The sequence below is a fragment of the Equus caballus genome, chromosome 20, assembly GCF_041296265.1.
Source record: "Equus caballus isolate H_3958 breed thoroughbred chromosome 20, TB-T2T, whole genome shotgun sequence".
NCBI lineage: Eukaryota > Metazoa > Chordata > Mammalia > Perissodactyla > Equidae > Equus > Equus caballus.
In genome coordinates this window covers 58,418,323-58,423,434 of record NC_091703.1, presented here as the reverse complement: position 1 = coordinate 58,423,434, position 5,112 = coordinate 58,418,323, and the positions used below count along the sequence as shown (strand labels likewise).

Here is a 5,112-nt window from a genome sequence, read left to right as displayed (position 1 = left end):
AGTTACATCATTGCCCTCTGTGGTCTTCCTTCCATTCTCCCATCAATATGTGCACATGACTCTCTGTTCTGTCTGTGGGACTATTTCTGCCCATGGGTGTTAAACCATAAACAATGATGGGAGAAGGAAAAAAGACCAGCCCATGTAATCAGCAAATTATAGATGACTTTCAGCTCCTATTCCTAAAGCCAAACATGATTCAACTAAATCACTCTGAAAGCCCACAAGTTCTTAGCTTTGCAAATATGGAATGCTTGAAGTCTGTGTTTCACAGCTCCTCTGAGGTGTCCTCAAACAATGCTCTACTGCTAAAAAGACTCTGATCATCCTGGTAGCAGAAAAAAAGAAAAAGAATATCTTCATAGCAAATATTTGGAGAAATCTGTATATCTTATGTTTTTCAGATTGCATATCTATAGAAACTTCAACGAGAAAAGTGTCTACTGGGATATTTAAATAATTTCAATAAAGTGTACACATCTCTGAATGAAGAAAAGTAAAATGACATTTTCTCTGTCATTAATTTATTCTAAGCTAAAAACAGTCTAGAATGTGGCTAGTACAGTCAGACTATTTGCAATTCTGAATAAAGATAACTGATAACATATGCTCCCGAGTCCTGTGGTTCCTTCAAGATTTCTCAAAAGTCTAACGGCACCCATGTAAGCGAGCTTATTCTTTACATGGTCACAACATGTAGTCAATCCCCAACATAAGATAATGTTTACAAAGCCCCATTTCAGGAATGAAATATTTGCACAAACAAGTAAATAATAAAATAATGTCTTTCAAGTGCTCAATTTTGTAACTGTGATGGCCTTTTACCAAGCGGCATAAGGAAGGACTAAAGGGAGGCAAGAGAACAAATACTCATTTAGCACCAATTGATCTCTAAGCACAGCATCAAGCACTTAACATGGGTTATTTCATTTGGCTCTTACACTAACTCTTCGAACTAAACATTAATATTCCATTTTTTAAGATATCGAAACTGATAGTCAGATTTTAATTAACAAGTTCGATCTCCCACAGGTGAGATTCAACAGGTCTGATCTCTCATGGGTCTGACCAGCTCTGAATGAAGCCAGTGAATGCTCGCTCTCCGGTACATGCTGTCCCCTACGTGTCTGCTAAGTAATATTACTCTTATGTCATTCTTGTCAAAGAATCCTTCAGGTTGAGAAGAGACAAGAACAGGTATCACTTCTTAAATTTAAAAAGGGAAACATGCCACATGCTCCAGTTCATATGCACATTTATTGAAAACTGTTGTGGGTGAGCTTTTCCTTCCCTGTAGAACTAATAAGTCTTCTAGATCCAACCAAACCTGGAGGTCGGTAGCAGTTCCTTCTCTGTGTTTACAGAACACTCATAACTCTCACTTTATAGAACTTCTAATGTATATCTGTTGGGTTTTTAATTTTCATCTTCATCAATTTGGTCCCGAATGAACACACTAGATTTTCTAGTGTCGGGGAAGTGGGAGAATTCCCCCCACCGCTTTTCCTCAAGGTTCTTATGGCTGGTCAAATAATCAAAGAGGCAGGTTAGCAAGAGAAAATCAAACAAAATTTAATAGCATGTATACATGGGAGAAACCCAGGGTAAACTGAGTAACTCGGCCATCTGGCTGAGTCCACCCGTTTAAGTACCCTCAGCTACGGACAAGGAGGACATAATGATCTGGGGCTTCAAAGGTGAGAAAGACAATCTACATAGAGACGGAATGCAGAAGTTTGATAAGCAGGACTTTGATAAGAGTGGACTTAGCAAGGATCCCCCCAAGTGTACTAGATAGTTATCTATGGTGATGGCCTGTCCTGGAGACAACCTTCATTTTAAATTTCTTTAGGCAGCTTGGGGGAAGGTCAGATGCTCTTTCTGGGTCTTTTGAGGCTTCACTGTCTTCAGCTCGAAATAGTCCGCATACCAGAGTGGCACACCTTGGAGCGGCCTGCTCTCAGCCCCATCACTAGATCACAGATGGATTTCTCTTTGCTCACAGAGACTAGCACTGCTGCAATTCTTCTCCCTGGGGCGATGCTGTGAAAGGCAGAGCAAATGTCTTACACATACAAACAGAGTCTGCATCACAGGCAAAGGACGCTTAAAAATCAATTTTGTCTACCTTTTGTGGATTTGCTGCCCCCTCTCCTAGTGAGAGAATCTTGAAAATGGGATAAGAGGAGGAATCCTGGATTCTAACTCTAACCTTTGGTATGTAAATAAACCTCTCCACTAACCAGACAAGCCAAGTGTCTCCCGCTTGTCAACCCAGACACGTCTCCAAGGTGCCAGGCCTCATCCCTCCTTGAAATGTAAACACAAACCTCTGGACTTATGTAAATCTCTGCGGAACTCTCAGCTATATAGGTGCAGTTGTAAATTTCTTTCCATAGCTCCATCTTTTAGCACAGGTCTCAAGTTCCAGCAAAATTTGTTTAGAACGTCCCTAACTGCACAGGGACACAAAAATATTTTCTCTACAACAAATTTCAAATTTGTTCACCTATCTATTTTTTTTCTCTATGTGATGAGATCCTTAAAAGAAAAACAAATGCCTCAGCTTTGTGTCTCCAGAGCCTAGTACAGTACTTGGCACATGGTAACATGCTTTATAAACAAGGTCATCTTACTTTCTGGTTTGCCTGGCATGGCCCCAGCTTACTCTTATCTTCCCAGTGTAAACTTTTTTCAATTTCTTTTAATTTTGAAAAAGTTTAAATCTTCAGAAAAGTTGCATGAATAGTACGTTGAATACACACATACTCTTCACCAAAGTGCTCCAATTCAGTCCCATTCATTTTCTCTCTTCTCTTTCTCTTGCTGTCTATATACACACATATAAATACATATTTTTTTTTCCTGAACCATTTGAAGGTAAGTTATAGACATCATGACAACTCAACTTTGAATTCTTCAGCATGTATATCCTCAAAATAAGAACATTTTCTTATGTGACCTCAGTAAGATTATCAAATTCAAGAAATTCAACCTTCACATGATAATATTATTTAATATATAATACATATTAAAATTGTTCCTATTGCCCCAACAATGTCCTTTATTGAAATATTTTCCATTTGTTGTTAAGATTAAAGATCCAATCCAGATCACACATTGAATTTAGGTGACAAGTCTCTCATTTTCGTTAACAGTTTGGACTATGTGTTATATGTCACCTTACTTACAAGTGTTTGGAGAAAATGTTCCATGAGTATTTTCATGTTTCTGCTTGATCAGAGCTTTCTGAGTGAAGAGCCAGCACCTGGGTTCCAGGATGATCGAGTAGCAACCCTACAGCTAGAGACCTCTGGGGAGAGGAAGAGCCACGTCTCCCCAGAGCCATGTGTTCACGCCCCAGAGTGGTGAAGGAGGGACCTTCTCCTCCTCTTCCCAGAGAGGATTTGTTTACCTTCCAGGCAAAGGCTGTCTTTCTGCTTCCAAGGCGAGGCTGGTCAGACATGCTCCAAGTCTCATATTTCAACGTTCCTCTCCTGGGGTGCAAATCTGGCTCTCTCCACATGGCCTGCACAGATTTGGGACATAAGACTGAGCCAAGACATTCTGTGAGTAAAGGTTCTGTCCTCTGATCCAGAGATCTGATGTTTCTGTGTCATGCAAACTGGTTAGCTTGCTAGCAGGGTACCATTCCAGACCCTTCCACGTTTCGAACTCAGCAATTTGTCATTAAACATTTAACCTAAAATGTCATGAGGGGCACTAAAGGAAAAGGCCTGGTCTCTGACCACTAAGATTTTATAATCTAGTGAGGGAGACAGACCTAAATTAAAATACAAAGAGGAAAACGTGGTATGTGTTATGGTCAAAAACTAGACTGTGAAAAAAATGCAGAGAAAAGAGACATCACTTTCTACGAAGAGGATAAGGCAGGGCTTCTAGGAGAGGGAGACACAGAGATTGCACAACCAAGGATGGTGAAAGAGCTTCAGCGATTGGACAAAGCCACAGAGGTATAGTCTGAGTTAGTACTCTTAGTTTTTCTAACTCTTAGTGAATTGTTATTTACATTAACTAAATTTCACTATTGATTAATAAACGGGGAACTTAGGGTGAGAAAGTAAAAGTGAGTCAGGCAAATCTCAGGGCAAAACAGTTTGCAGTGTATGGTATTTGATGGTGCACACATATATTGACTCAAATATTTTAATTTTAATACCTGTGCAAAGTATTAGCCCTCATAATACATCAATTTGCATATATAGTTATATTATACATTTTATATTAATGAGCTGTTTACATATGCTTTCAGAAATCTATGTCCTTGATTTGTATGCAATGGCACAATTCCGCAATAGTTGGGAAACAATTTATATTCTAGTCATAGGTTTAAAAATGGGCATATTTCAAATAGCTAAGTCCCCAGAAACATCTATATTTGGGGAAAAAACTCATCTTACAGTGCAAGAAAATTGAGCCATGGTTTCAGATAGCGGAGGCCAATTAAAAATTTCATTACACTGAGATTATAACACATTGATGGACCAGGAAACGGTTTCACACATATATAGAGGGAGAAGTGGATAATAAATTCAGATAAGCAAGTGTAGAATGGAGCAACAAGAATAAAAATCATTGAAATAATAAAATCTGATGTGCATAAAATATTCTAATGCCAATTTTTTGATAAGATGTTTATTACATTTTATTTTTCAGCGACAGAAAAATTAATGTCAGACAACTCTCAATTTAAATGCAATTATTGTGAGATATCATTATATAGACATTATATAAAGTTTTATAAGTAAATTAAATTTTTTGTAAAGGTAATGCTATACCACTGATATCTCAAATGCAAATTACATAACTCTGAAGGTTAATTTTATGTGTCAACTTTACTGGGCCAAGGGATGCCCAGATATCTGGTTAAAAATGATTTCTGTGTGTGTCTGTGAGGGTGTTTCTGGAAGAGACTAACAGTTGAATTGGTGGACTGAATAAAGCAAATAGCCCTCCCCATTGTGGGTGGGCAACATCCAATCTGTGAAAAGAGAATAGAGTCTTGGAAACTGGAGCTCAAAACTCCAACAGACGTGATTCTGATATATTTTCTCATAAAATATTAGACCATTACAGTATTATCTATAATAC

At 38.3% G+C, this 5,112-nt stretch overlaps 1 long non-coding RNA gene across 1 annotated transcript; it reads right to left on the bottom strand.

Moving 5' to 3' along the window:
- Nucleotides 1-1,547: 1,547 nt before the first annotated feature.
- On the bottom strand, nt 1,548-3,551 carry LOC138919669 (uncharacterized). The gene is made up of 2 exons (XR_011430090.1): nt 3,416-3,551; nt 1,548-2,043 (listed from the first exon to the last, which is right to left on the bottom strand). It is a non-coding gene; the product is annotated as an uncharacterized lncRNA (long non-coding RNA).
- Between the last annotated feature and the right edge of the window lie 1,561 nt (nt 3,552-5,112).